The 13,577-nt window shown below is 41.7% G+C and overlaps 1 protein-coding gene across 3 annotated transcripts in view; it reads right to left on the minus strand.

Annotated features, from left to right (window-relative positions):
* Positions 1 to 13,577, minus strand: part of TBL1XR1 (TBL1X receptor 1) — a 148,838-nt gene that overhangs the window by 52,835 nt on the left and 82,426 nt on the right. The window contains exon 3 of one of the 3 annotated variants that reach the window (XM_043997164.1): positions 4,193 to 4,261. The exons of the other annotated variants lie outside the window; for them this stretch is intronic. The gene's annotated coding sequence lies outside the window, so the exon portion shown is untranslated. The remainder of the gene's footprint in view (positions 1 to 4,192; positions 4,262 to 13,577) is intronic. 3 annotated transcript variants of the gene reach the window in all.

A 13,577-nucleotide genomic window follows, 5' to 3' on the forward strand; every position in this document is an offset into this window, starting at 1 on the left:
ACTCCATTCTTCCCAAAGACTCCCTGCTACATGTCTGATAGTCTGTGCCTACTCTGGCATTAAAGTAACCCAGAATTACACGCTTGTCCTCTTTTGGCACATTGATGATAAGGGGCTCCAGGTCTTCATAAAATTCTTCTTTGACCAGATGAGGAGTTGTCATGGTAGGTGCATAGGCACGGATGATGGTGGCAAGGCTCTTTCCTGTAAGTGGCCATCACTGTCATGAGCCTGACATTCACTCTTTGGGGGAGGCAGACCAGCTTGCTGACTACGTTACTTTTGACCACAAAAGTTATGCCAGCTTTATGGCACTCCCCATCACTGTGGCCACTCCAGACAAAGTGTATCCAGCTCCAACTTCAGTAAACTAGCCTTCATTTGCCAGCCTTGTTCACTCAGAGCTGCTCTTTGGATGTGATACCTTCTTCTTTCCAGTCTGATGGATTTCATGTTGTCCATAAGTGTACACACATTCCACGTACAGATAGCTGAATGGAATCATCTTCAGAAAGCAACTTTTTGTACATTTTTTAATGTTTCAAACACAGGGTAGGATCCCCACCTGCCGAGGTAAGCTGCCCGGGCTTAGGTTGGGTGAAGCAGACAGTTTTTAAAGCATCTTTGCTAGCCCCTTCCTCATCCCAGGTGGTGAGCAGTGCAGTCCTTCAAAAATGCTGCTCAGACACTCAGGAGGTTGCCAAATCCCCATGCTGCTTCAGTCCAGTCAGAAGATAACCCAAGGTCAGGAACACCTGTATGCAGGGTTGTAGCTACAGCTCCCAGTGTATATGCACCTGCTGTCACCACAGGACTCTGAGGTAGGTAAAAATGACAAAATGGTATGTCAGATGTCTTTTAACATAAACTGGATTTAAGTGAGGCAGAGGTGTGCAAACCCAACTTCAGTCTCTGTTCCAGTCATCTAAGTCCAGTGGCAGGACAAAAATCAAGATAACTAGAGATGACTTGAGATGCAATGAATGATTCAATATCTAACCAAGCTCTAAGCACTCCACAGCACCTGCTTCCACTGTCTTCATGACCCACTGGAACAATCTGTTCACATTCACCCATTCCACTAGGGGAAGTGTTCATATGCTGGAGGTAGACACCTTACTCACTGATAGGTTTGACACCCATTAGTTACCCTCAACCTGGTTTAGCCTGTCTGCCCAAACAGCTTACCAGGTTGTGGCCAACATGCTTGCTACGGCTACTTGGAGCCACAGATAAAAGTGTTAGGTGGATGAGGTACCCGACAGCCCTCACACCCCAAGTCCCAGCTTTCTCTGACACCTGTGGACTCCGAAAATTCAACTAAGAGGGTTGGGGAAGGTTATGCACTGGGAGATTTGAAGAGGATTGAAACAGTATGGAATAACTACTGTGGAAGAAGTAGAAAAGGCCTGCCTTGCTGCTAGGAGGGCCCAATGGAGATGCTATAACATGTTTGTGGTGGAACCAGGCAACACAGTTTTGATTTTTCTCCAGCTCTGTTCAGCAACACATGATTGGGAAGCAGCAAACACAGCATCATGATGGGAGTATTAAAGGATAGGGGCCTGGCAAGGCATGATCAACAATAGGATCGGGGCAAGGGACTTGGGAAGAGGATGGCACAGAGGTGACCTTGATCCCCCAGGGATCGAGACAGGAAAGACAGCTTAGCCAATAAGAAGAGCCACAGCAATTCATGAAACGAGAGACAAAAACAAAAACCACATGACAGGCCCTTCTTCAGCTCTGAGGCAAAGTAGTAGGAAAGAGCAGAGAATGCTAAGAGAGCAAATTTCAAAAAGCTTGCAGACATTCGAAAGATACTCTAAAAATGTCCTGTTTTGTACAAGATACTGCTAAAGGAAGGGGACCACGTCAGTATTCATATTCATGCCACACATCAGGCCAGGATAGAGTGGGTTTCATCATCAAGAAGCATCACATTTCATGGGACATTCCGTCTTCTCACTTTATAATGCTCATCATGAGCTCACAAAATGACCCTATGAAGATAACTGCAGCACAGGTGACAAGAGCCTAGAAATTTTAACTATCTCTGGCCAGGGAGACTTTTCAGATTGTAAGCAGGCCAAGTAGCCCACATTATAGGTGAGGTTCACAGGTGTTGGAAGCAGCTACAAGTGGGAGGTCAAAGTGATAGCCACACTTCAGTTGGCCATGTCACTTTTTTTTTTTTTGGCAGAGCAATGGGGGTTAAGTGATTTGCCCAGGGTCACACAGCTAGTAAGTGTCAAGTGTCTGAGGCCGGATTTGAACTCAGGTCCTCCTGAATCCAGGGCCGGTGCTTTATCCACTGCGCCACCTAGCCACCCGGCCATGTCATTTTTGATGTCCAGTTTTTACTAAAAATAAGCAAAGATTTAACTTACAAACACAGCTGCATATAGAACTAAAAGAAATGGCATAGTTTCAGAGTTAAATTTTAAAAAATAATAATAACCTGTTCTGAGCATAAAGATTCTAATGTATTCTAGAATAAGAGCTTTTATTCCTGACAGGTCTCTAAATTACTAAGCAAAAAACTAAGGCAATAAAGTTATTCCTCCCATGCTAGAAAGCTCTGTTTTTGTCAAAATTACCAACATCCTAACACTGACATTATCCCAGAAGAAAATGTAGCCACTAGAGACACAATGATAAGTCAAAAACAAAACAGGGTCTCTATTACCTTTCAAAGTGAAAATTATTGCCTTTTGCCTGAAACTTCCATGATTTTAGAATCCAAAGACAAAGGGCTGTCCCCTTTGATTAATTACATGCAAGACTAAACACAAATAATTTCTTCCTATATTGAATATGAACATGTCATTTCCCTGATGACAATGTGGCCATCTTAAAGAGGATCCTATCGATCTAAAAGAACTATTTTAGAATTCTTGACTACAAGGTGAAGCTCAAGTATTAAACAATTTCGGAAGTTCTTTTTCCAAGAGTAGTTTGTGACTACTTGCTGTGTAACCTTGCCTAAGTCATTGGTCTTGATAAGTTTTAATTTTATGAAACGAGGAAACCAAGCTACAACAATCACGATGAACCCTTCCAGTCCTGAGCTTCCATGACTATGACTAGCCAACTATACAATAACAGCTACAAAAGGGAGAGAACAGGAGGACAGAGGGGTAAAAGAAAAGCTCTTCATGCTGCACACGGCTATCACTTGTACTGGTAGAAGGCTGAAGATTTCCAAGAACAATCCTAGCTTGAGGGACTACACTAGAACAGTGAGTTTCCAGACAATTTAATTTTCAGGTTTGGTGATGAGTATACAACTACACTAAAAAACTTTTAATTATACAGTCTCTCTCTCTCTCTCTCTCTCTCTCTCTCTCTCTCTCTCTCTCACACACACACACACACACACACACACACACACAGTCTTCAGCTCATCTGTCTGTACAACTGTTGTCTGATGTGCTCAAAATGGGTTATAAGTAACCTTTTAAAGGGCAAACCCAAGAGCTCCTTTCTTAATTAATTATTCCCACACATTTTCTCCTGTCAGAATGGTAACTCAAATTCTGGCATTTTAGAGCAGGCCTGACCAGAGAAGGAACAATGTCACTGTGGTCTAGGTCCTCAAGTTCCTGACAATACCCTCTGCATCTACCTTGTAAAACTCTTAGGTAAAACACACCTGACGTCCACAAGCAGAACACATTTCCATTTGCCCTGACTAGTACTGTGAGCAAAATGTACTCCCAACTTACTGGCTGTTGAGTGAGAGGCAATGACCAGGGAACATTTTTGAACATGAATAAATCCAAAAGGCTGACACAGCTACAAAAATCAGGTGGCCTGATCATCTAGGTGCCAAGACAGTATCTGCAATTACCAGCAAAGACCCAAAAACCATCAACTTCAAAAGTCCAAACAATACTATATTTGTGGGGGAAAGTCAGACTCAACTAATAATTCTTTCAAATGTTCTTTGAATAACATTTTCAAATAAATTGCTGTACCAAATAAAACCTCACCTCAATAAGAGCTCTGAAGTTGTTTTTTTGATGTTAAATGTTATTTAATAAAATGCTCTACTTTTAAAATGTTGACAGAAAAAAAAAGGATTACCAACCCAAAAGGGGGTTTTAATAATGTTTTGAGTCCATTTATACCAATGTATTGGTCTCTATCTTCTTTATAAACACATAGATAAATTATTGGAAGTCCTTACCAGAACTACTCTCTCAAAGTCCCATAAATCTCTGATGTGGTAGCAGTACAAACTTTGGTTTTACACCACCTGAAAAACAAACCACATGATGTCACTTTCCCCCCCCACTCTCATTGCTTACAAATGAAGTGTTCTATTTAATGGAACATTGCCTACAAAACCAAGCCCATTTGCCACTTGTGTCTTAAAGTGATGAATCTTTAAAATGTCCTATCACAATCCTTTTGATTTGTGTGTCAAATTACATAATATTCTAGAAACTAATTGTAAATTAACTAAATGAGCTAAAGTAACCATCAGTGGGCCTGAGCTCAAGTGCATAGATGACCACCCTCCCTTTCATCCTATGTGCATGTGCACACAGGTAATGCCAAAGGTTGGAAGGCTTTGGGCAGGTAAAGTGGAAATAAATTTAAATGCAAATACTAACTGTAACTTCCTTTTCCAGAAAACAATAGTAAGCTTTGATGTGATATTCTACATCTGTACTTTGATAAAGGGCTTAAAACAATATACACCAAGATATGGCTATGAGAGCATGTCTCTGTGCTTTAACTAAAACACACACACACACACACACACACACACACACACACACACACACACACACCACAAAAACCAACCTCTACTTTACCTTTAATAAAGGCTCTAAGTTTGCTCTCCATAAACTTTTGAAGTTCGATTTTTTTTTTTTGGGGGGGGGGGTGAGGCAATTGGGATTAAGTGACTTTGACTTGCCCAGGGTCACACAGCTAGTAAGTGTCAGGTGTCTGAGGCCGGATTTGAACTCGGGTCCTCCTGAATCCAGGGCCGGTGCTCTATCCACTGTGCCACCTAGCTGCCCTCTCCATAAACTTTTAAATTTGATTCTTTTTAAGTTTAATGGAGATAAAATTGGGGTCAATTGGTTCACAATTTATCAACAGGCCATTCTTTTTTAAAAAACCCAGGCTAAAGTCACCATGGATCTCTTGAATGCATCCCAACTTTGGAAATTATTCACCTACCAGTCCCCACCTCCAAATCCAATATTTGTAGCTCAAAGCTACTACTCCTAGGAAAATGTACTTTTCACCTATGAAGGAATTTAAGACCCACTGAGGACCAGGGTGCTCTGGCTAGTTATGCTCTCCAGTCCTATGACCTAGACCTCCAGCAAGGTTTTCAGTGAAAACTGAGGAGCAGATGGCTCCTCCAATGAGCCCCAGACTGCACAGCAACTGAGCCCCTCCTCCAGGACCTCTTGAAGGAGCTGATGGGGCACATCTCTGTCTTTTGATGTTGAACACACTGACACTTTCATTACTCTGATCCAACCACTAAAGTTTGCCACTAAAGCCAAAGATCTTTTTTCAGCCATGTAAGATTTCATCGATGAGCAAACTTTCTCTGCTAATGACAATCACACCCCCTCTATATACAACCTGATTTCCATAGGTTGCTGTGGCTGAACAGGTATCACTTGGCAGTGAGGCTAGTGTGGCACCTCTCCCAAATTTGACAGGCTGGGGCAGCTAGGTGGTGCAGTGGATCCACTGGCCCTGGATTCAGGAGGACCTGAGTTCAAATGTGGCCTCAGATATTTGACACTTACTGTGTAACCTTGGGCAAGTCACTTAACCCTCATTGCTCCACAAAAAAAAAAAAAAAAAAATTGACAGACTGACCTGACCACTGGGTGGCAAATAGCCCACCCATCATCTATCAATCACCTAGATCAAAGCCATGACAGTTTCTTCATCCCTGTCAAAACTTAGACTCCCTTGAAATAAATTCAGGAAACCCAAAGTCGTAGCTTCACAATGATAAAGAATCAAAGGAACACTTTAGTGGGAGAAACCCTAAAATTATCTCACAGCTAAATTTAGTCAAAAGGAAAAAAGTTGGCAACAGCCATTCAGAAACTCATAGTCCTCGGGGCTGGTTTTTTCCTCTCTTCCTCTGCTCTCAGTGGTGAAGTGGTTTATCATTACCTTCCCTTGCTTTTATCCCTGGCTCCCCTCCTATGCCATGCCCAGTTCTAGGGCCCAGCTTAAACACTACGCCACTCTTCTGAAGGCTCATCTTCCTAGCTCGTCTCTGCTTTTACTCTGGGCTCTCCAGTCCAGCTCAAACACCATTCACAGCCCTAGAGGAGCTCTCTGCCACTTTTCTGCATGCCCATCTTGCTTTCCAGACCTCTGAATGCACCTCTGCCTCACACTCTGAGAGCTTGCTACGGGCAGCAGTGAGCAGCTCCACTTCTTCTGATGTCCTAAGCACCTCGACTAGAAGCTCAGGTACGTCTGAGGATCCGGTGACGATTGTGCCACCCGCCCTCTCCAAGGGAGTGCTGAGGCACCACACAGCTGAGCCCAGTGAGGGCACCGCCAAGAGGAGCCGGGACCTCCCTGCCCCCATTCCCCATTCCCCAAAAGCAACAACAACAAAGCCAACCTTCATTTTTGCCCCCCTTCTCTTCACTTCCCGTCTCTAGGTAAATACAGAGGATCTTACCTGACAATTCACTGGGAACTGAAGTTAATGACGTGAGCTTCTTCCTCTTATAAAATGTATTCTCCATTCTTAAAATCCCCAATTCTCTCCTCCTTTATAAAAAGTAGCCCTTCCCAAGGCCAACCCCTCCCATCTCCTTTAGAAGGTTCCTCCCTATTCACTGCTCACTCTCCCTGCCACCTACAAACGTGCCCAGGACTTGGCCATCTTTCTGAAAAAGAAAAGAGGGAACAAAATCACCTTCCTTCAGCACTACGGGTCAGCTCAAGCTTTCCTCCTTCATCACAACCTGCCCCTTCACAAAGACCCAAAGAAGTTGTTGCTTCCACTTTCTCCTCCTTACTTTTCTGAACCCTCCACAACAATTAGATTAAACCCCAAGGGATCATCCTTCATTTCTTAGCGGCTAAAGAAAACCCCTTAGACAAGCTACCTGCGCTAAATGCCTCCATTTCCTCTCCTCTCACTCTCCTCAATCCTGGTAACCTGGGCTCAAAGGCATCATTCACAGTTACTAAATGATCTCTTGGCTGCCACCTTTCCTCACCTTACTCCTCATCCTTCATGCTAACCTCTCCCTTCAAGTGCATTACCTTCTCCTCTCTGGTTTTTTTGGGTTGGCTCCTCTTATATCGCCTTTCTGGAGTTATCAATTCATGGCTCCCTCTTCTCCCCGCCCCACCCCAGAAGGGGGTGTATATACCAAGACTGTTCCCAATCTCCTTCTGATTTAAAAATTAACTATTGAATTGACTCCCAGTTCTCTAAATGCATCCTTGGTCACTCTCCAGAGTCATACTGTACCAACTGAGTGTCTACTGGCCATTTCCCATGACATGTCCTACAGACCAAGGCCAGAACCAGATTGGGATGTAAATGGGAAATGTTAAATAAAATAAATAAAAATACAATAAAACACAGATGATGTTAATTTCTGGTCAATATGCAGCTGTGGTGATTTGCTTCTATTTGAGTCTGACAGCCCTGCTGTAGACTTTTAAAGGGGAGATGCTTAAAACAGAACTCATTATCTTTTCCCCCAGACTCCCACCTCCCTGCAGATCTTTGCCATTCCTATATCCTCTTCCCATCCCAGGTCTACAAGCTCTAAAAACCTCTATGTTCTTCCTCTCTCCCTGTCTGTACGACCACCTGCTCTATACCTCTTGAAATCAATCCAGTCTCCTAACCTGCACAGCCGCCGCCGCCGCCACCACCACCACCATTCAGGCCTGATGGCAGCAGCAATCTCCCCACTAAAGACTCCTGGTCTGGTCATTTTCCTCACCAAGCCATTCTCTACGAGGCTGCCCCAGAGAGCTTTCTAATGAACACATCTGATCATGTCACTCCAGTCACTCCAAAAGCTTGAGGTTCCCCAACACATCTAGGATCTCAAACTTTTGCTGGGCACTTGAAACTGTCACAATTTGGTTCTGGCCTACTTTTCTCTTAAAGGGATGCGAGCTCATCACTTCAAGAGCTGTCTCCCTGATTCCCAGGATTCAGATGTGCCCATGGTGTGGGACTCTTGTCTATGCCCCATGTGTGAATGTACTTGGGGGTGGGAGGAGACCATCATCACTTCCTCTTCACGTGCCATCGGAACACTCCAGAAGTTCATGTGTTACTCCTACCTCCTTGCCCATGACCAGTCCATCCAATTCGATGACACCATCTTTTGTTCTGATTCTCTAGAGAACCCAATACGCTACACACTACAGGCCATTCATGCTGGCCAAATACCTCTAACCCACCATGAGTCTCTCCAGTGCCCACTGCATGGTACTAATTTTTAAATTCTTTGAAAGCAGTTGTACTGTTTCACTGCCAGAGAGCAACACTTGTAGAATGTTAGTATTAATAAAAACAGGGACTGCTGCTTTTAAAGAAAGTTCAGGGTGAGTAATGGAGTTCTGCAATTTTGTCTGAAGCAGTCCAGTCTGTCTTCCTCCTCCTACTGAACTAAACCTAACTCATGCCTCCTGTACCATTTTGTCGTACATCCACACTCATACTGATGAAGTTCTACAGGGTGTCCAGCCAAATATTCCCTTCCACACACTGCAGTCAGCTCCCATCTCTGAAATGCGTTCCTTCATAACTCTTACAGTCCCTGGATTATGAGTTATTATCCTTTCAATTCCTTTATGCTTTCAATGCTTGGTTCAAGTGCCACCTCCTTCCCACATGAAGCCTTTACACACACACACACACACACACACACACACACACACACACACACACACACACACACACACTCACACTCACACTATCTGTCACATAGCAGGTACTTAATAAATCCTTGATTGAAATTTTAATCCATGTTAATAATGTCAATATTCATGTTGATGATACTTAAAATCTTTCTCTCCCCAACTCTACTAAGTGGATTTAGTCTAATATACCTCCTTTATTTTCTTTTGTAAATTATACATTCTTAATCTATTAATAAACAAAATAGAAAAAATATTTCATGTGGCAATCAAAACAATTCCCTAAGTAATACAGGAACATATATATGTACTAAATATATGTAATAAACGCTCAGTTACCACTGGTAGATAGACAACACAAAAGTACACCTACACCACTAACCCTGCCCTGAGAATGGCCTACAGATCCGATCCAGCCAGGAATCTCAGTTCTAAATAAAAGCTCTTGTGGCGTCTATTACGTTCTCCTCTCAAAACTTCTGCCAAAGACCACTGCTCAATGTGGCACACAGCAGGTGGGTGAATGGCAGTGCTCCTATCTCACCTACCAGAAACTCTCATTACCAAGAACCTCAATGTTTAGCCATTTCTAAAGTTAATTCTTCTCATCACAGAAAACATCGGATCCCTAACTACACGGAAGTCATCAACAAATAGAAAGTTCTGAGTTAATTTGTACTTCTCTCCCGACATTTACAAAGAGTCCATGACTGAAGAGAGTAAATGGAAAAAACTACTTTATAAATAGTTACTACAGGAAGAAGTCACTGCCCTTTGATATATTCAAGGCATTTATTTAAGAAAAAGAAAGGAAAAAAAGAGGTTAAGATTCTTTTTTTGTTTCAGATAGTGCAAAGTGATCATTCTAAAAGCTTTATGGGACAAACACAGAAAAATATAAAACTGTATTAGCAAGCATTACAAAAACCTCAAAAAATTCAGATGGGTAAAGTTCAACCTAAAAAGGTTTTCAAGTCATTTTTTTTAAAAAGCAAACACCAATTTTAATAACTTTTAAATCAATAGGCAAAGAGCTACCCTTAGGGAAAAGAAAAAAAAAAAAGATGCACATTTCCACCTCCTACCCCCATAAAATGAAATCATTTGGAAAATAAAAGAATAAATGTGCACTGAGGAAAAAAGCAAAGTTATCATATAAAATAATGCTGACATTAGGGGGAAAAAACATTACTTTTTCTAAAAGTAAATAAGTTCTGAATGACAACATCTAATGCAGAAGCACAAATTAAAATTAACCCAGGAAAACTGGGAAATAGAAAATAGAAAACCTAAGTTAGGATTAAAATTAGAAATTCTTTTAAACAGAAAAAAGCCAAAGAATCTTATGCTTATACTCACTACTTACTTTACATAAAATATTCTTAAATTCAACAAATGTATATGATACAACTTCATTATAAAATACACAAACAACTTCCAGGTTCCCTCTTCACTTTAGACTAAAACCTTGGTCGCTAGCAAACAAATGGCCCTGAGTTTACCAAAATATCAAATTTCTCACTTTATTTTCATTAAACATCTAGGTCTATCCTGGTATAACCATCCAACCAAAGCCCAGAGTCAAAGAAAAAGAGAAAAAGAAACAAAATACCTTCCCTGAAATGAAAAGAATTCCTATAAATGTAATAAATTTTAAGCCTTGCCCACATCTAAATTCTAGCCTAGGCAAGTCTTTTATCTTATCGAACTCCTCGATAGAACGGGGATGATGACAACAGCACCTACCTCCCAGAGGTTTTGTTGTGAGGATGACATGCAATCACGTATGCCAAATGCTCTGGCATGGAGACATGTTGGCTATCAATAGGCAGGTTCTCTTTTCATTTGTGGGGCAGTGGAAAGTGTGTCTGGCCTGGAGCCCAAAGATCGGAGTTCAAGAGCAGCATCAAACACTTCTAGCTGTGGGGCCTGGCCAAGTCACTTAAGCTCTTCGTTCCTTCATTTCTAAAACAGGGGTAAAAGCACCTCTGCTTCCAGAGTCCTCATGAGTACCATATGAGCTACCATTTGGAAAGTGCTTGCTGCAATGTCTAGCACACAGTAGGTGCCACACTCATGTAACTAAATATGAACAGCAGTTGTTTGTTGTTAATGGTGGTGGTGTTATCATATTCCTAAAACTGTGGGACTTTGTTGTTCCTCTAATTTACAGGATCTTCAGATGTTTTACCCCTTCTACTGATATTCAACTACAGTATCACCAACATTGTGTGTTGATCAACTGTGATAGACTAGATTCTTCTCACCAATACAACGGTACAAAAGAGTTCCAAAGGACTCATGATGGAAAAGGCTCTCCAAATTCAGGAAAAAAAAAAAAGGAGAACTGTGGAATATGGACGCTGATTGGACCATACTATTTCTTTTGTTTTTGGTGCTGTTGTTTTTCTTTTTTGAGGTTTTTCCTTCTTGCTCTGATTCTTCTCTTATAATATGACTAATGCAGAAATATGTTTAATGTTATATATCAGATTACCTGCTGTCTAGGGGAGGGGGGAGGTGGGAGGGAGGGAAAAAAATTTGAAATTGGAAATCTTATCTAAACAAAGGTTGAAAACTTAAACAAATAAATAATAAATAAATAAGTAGATGAGTAAATAAATAAGTGGATGAATGAATAAATAAATAAATGAGCGGACAACTGCTCCCTTAAAAGGGGGGGGGGGGTAATCCTGTCACTATTTTTTTTGTTTGTTTAGGCAATTGGGGCTAAGTGACTTGCCCAGGGTCACACAGCTATTAAGTGTCAAGTGTCTGAGGACAGATTTGAACTCAGGTCCTTCTGACTCCAGGGCTAGTGCTCTATCCACTGCACCACCTAGCTGCCCCATCACTCTATTTTTGAGACATAACATTCCAGGATAACAGAAAAGTCCCTTTTACTTTCCTTCTCTGGCTACTTCTAAAAATAATCCCCCTTGTTCTGCTCCAGAACAAGAAGGCCCAGGGCAGTTGGACTGCAACCAACAAGACTCGATTAAGAGGCTACAAGAAGATTACCACCATGTGGAAGAAAAGATGCTAAGCTGAGGCAATAAGGTCCTTGCCCTCATGTCCATTACAGACACGTGCTCAAGTCACTCTAACACAAGACCCTCCCAAAAGGGCATGGAGTTAAGAACTACAGAAAAGAAGGTTGATGGAGCCAGACCTACTGGAGGGGAATCCACGGACTGACTTTGCAGCAAGATCCCTGTTTGTGCCGAGCTCTTCGAGATTCCTCGTGGCCAACAACACTAACAGCTCAGGCACACAAGAGTTGCCATAGGTACATGTGCCTAATTGGGTTTTTTTGACCTGAGCCAAGATAATCCCTCTGTCTGGGCCTACATTTACTCACCTGAAATTGATGGTGCTGAACCAGATCATCTCTAAGGTTCCTTCCAACTCAGAAACACAGGACTTTCTATGAATCTCATAACACCTCCCCCGCCCCAAGACCGATTAACTTGGCACTGAAAGTGGGAGGTCCAGAGAATGGGGAAAGGAAAGAGTAGCCAAAGGAAATAGGAAAGAGTCATTCATTGGCCAACAGTATGTTTGAGTTAGGGGCTGTCCTGTCCTTCAGCACAGGCACATCGAGCTGCCTGCTCAACTATTAAGAGGTAGTCCCACATTGTCACATGCCTTGTATGTACTTCTAAGCCACTATCATCAACACAAAAGTCCGACTTAAATCCTACACACAGGTGACTTAGAATAAAACTCAATTACCATTTTATTTGACTGTCAGGTACCTGCCACCACTCAGTTCCCAGTAGGGAGCTGGAGGAATGGTGCCTATTCTCTCTCATCCCACACATATGCTTGGCACACTTCTTTTCACCTAGTAGGGTTTATGGTGTGAATGATTAACCATCTTGGAACACATGTCAAGATGAGCGTCAAATATAATCTCAAACATCCTATAAGTGACGTTTTCCATACTCCTTTTTAAAGGTTATTTGTACATGTCTTGGTACATATATATATATATATATATATATATATATATATATATATCATCTGGCAGGGCAGGCATTTTGACTTGTGTCAAAATAAAAGAAAGAAGTTAAAATCACTTCAAAGAACCTTAGGTACAAAATGGAAAACCCAATGAAACATTTCCTAAACATTTTATGTTTAAAATTGTAAAGTTCTTAGAAAAACTAAATGTGAACTAGGGGAAAATGAAAGAAGAAACTGTTTTCATAGAAACCATAGACAATGCTTCAAAGAAATGAAGGAAAACCCCATCTTCAAAGACAAAAACAACACCTGTTTGGGTCACTGGTTCCTACTCTACAAACTCATTCCAAATTCCGGTTTGTTAAAAATAAGGGAGGATGGGGCAGCTAGATGGCGCAGTGGATAGAGCACCCGCCCAGGAGTCAGGAGTACCTGAGTTCAAATCCAGCCTCAGATACTTAACACTTACTAGCAGTGTGACCCTGGGCAAGTCACTTAACCCAACTGCCTCACTAAAAAAAAAATAAAAATAAAAAAATAAGGGAGGAGAAAATACTAAATTAGATAGAATAAAATACGGACTGGCAACATTCAAAACTTAAAACATTAGAGCTGTTCCCAGAAATGAAGCTTGGACCACCAATCCCATGGCAGTTTTCTATTTCCCAAATAGCCCACAGCAATCACTGCCGTTCTTTCTATGT

This window comes from Dromiciops gliroides, chromosome 3 (genome assembly GCF_019393635.1).
Source record: "Dromiciops gliroides isolate mDroGli1 chromosome 3, mDroGli1.pri, whole genome shotgun sequence".
NCBI lineage: Eukaryota > Metazoa > Chordata > Mammalia > Microbiotheria > Microbiotheriidae > Dromiciops > Dromiciops gliroides.